Below are 1,674 nucleotides of genomic sequence, written 5' to 3'. Positions count from 1 at the left end.
CAATGACAAACTATATAGAGAATAACAAAATACCAAGAGGACTGAGGATATTCATCTTTCCCAATGTCAATAATACTGTGGACACTGATTTAGTGCACAAGTGGGAAGGAAATGTTAATCACAGATATCGGATTTTGATTGAACTCCTAGTGGAACATGCCAATAGAGAGCATATGAGAATACAGGCCCACATGGATGCATTGAAAAAAGAGATAACAGAAATGGACGCACTGGAAGCCACCCAGGTGAAAAACTACCAAAAGACGTGTGATCTACTAAATATGTATCCAGATGAGGTGACGTTAAGAAAATGTTGTAAGTTCTTTAGGGATAGCCGTGACTACAGGGAGGGTAGGGTATACACGTTCAGCCCAAATACAATGAGAGTTATAAAACCAGTTCTCAGGAAAGTAGCCCAGCCTCATCTCCTGGAAGTTCAGATGTAGTCTCTGAAGGGGATAATGTAAACAGTCAATCTGCAGCAGTATCTAATGGTGCAAACACTGAAAAGAGCAGGATAACTCTAGCCTCTGGACCAGAGTATTATAATAACATCAAGAAACAGAAAAGATATGTCCAGAGCAAAATATGTTTAGAAAAAATGTATCCAAATTTATTAAAGGTGATACAAAAATTGAAAACTAGTGAATAAATCACACAAAATTATTATACACTGATCATTTTAACATAACAGAACAGCAGCAACAATATGCCGAAAATCGGCTAAAACTTCATCACTCATACTCAACATACATAGTACATTCATACACACACAACTCATCATACCGTGGCATACATCCAAAGTACTAAAAACACAGAAAACATGCTAAGAACCAATGGGGAAGAGGAATTCATAACTAGTCCCCATAATAACACACATTATTGCGGTGTTTACAAACAATAGAAATAATTCACAAACAATCTATTGTCAGGGTGGATAGGAAGAACAGATGCAAAGATCACATCCCTGTAGAATTTTTCTCTCAACCGGTTTCGACGTGTAGTAGTGGTTAACTGAACGTCTTCCTCAGGAGGTGGGTGTTACCATTCTGATGGAAACCTAGCTGCTGCAAAAATCTATGCAGTGTAGTGTGGCCAGTCACGCGAGACAATTCAGGACTAAAACATGACCTGGAGGGCGCCCCATGCAGTTTAAGATGATCCAGCGCTGCATGTATTTGAAAAGTGAAGAGGCAGCGCAACTTAGCCTGAGCCTTCAGCGCCGTCTGCAGATGACTGCCAAACGGTTGCTGTATAATGAAATTGTCCAGCAACGAGGGAGAACAGATGGTAATCTCTTTGTTTAAAACTAGTTGTAAATTCGAAACGCTACGCATGCGTGTATGGACCTGCAAGGAGTGGCTGGCTGAATCAGTATCTAATGGTAACACAGATACAGAAGGAGCCCTCATTTAGAGGAGTTTATTTTAGAGGAAATAAAACGCTACAAAAAGGGGAATCAGAGAACAGGAGTGAAACATGTGAGATTTCTACAGCCTATCAGGCAATATGCATCATCACAAAGTATGGCAAGATAGGAAAGAGAGGAGGGGAGTGCAGATGAGTGAGACAAAAACCAGACCCAACAAAAAGAACAATGAGATCAGGCACCAAGAGACAGCAGAAGAAAGGTTGGGGTCGGACCTAATAATTCATCTGTTCAGTAAAGTCTTC

The 1,674-nt window shown here is 40.3% G+C and overlaps 1 long non-coding RNA gene across 1 annotated transcript; it reads right to left on the bottom strand.

Annotated features, from left to right (window-relative positions):
• Positions 1–587: 587 nt before the first annotated feature.
• On the bottom strand, positions 588–1,344 carry LOC138569057 (uncharacterized). Its single transcript, XR_011303091.1, has 2 exons — positions 1,132–1,344; positions 588–1,049 (listed from the first exon to the last, which is right to left on the bottom strand). It is a non-coding gene; the product is annotated as an uncharacterized lncRNA (long non-coding RNA).
• Between the last annotated feature and the right edge of the window lie 330 nt (positions 1,345–1,674).

The sequence above is a fragment of the Ambystoma mexicanum genome, chromosome 2q (assembly GCF_040938575.1).
Source record: "Ambystoma mexicanum isolate Mex_15411 chromosome 2q, UKY_AmexF1_1, whole genome shotgun sequence".
NCBI classification, from domain to species: domain Eukaryota; kingdom Metazoa; phylum Chordata; class Amphibia; order Caudata; family Ambystomatidae; genus Ambystoma; species Ambystoma mexicanum.
This window is presented reverse-complemented; position numbering and strand designations above follow the sequence as displayed.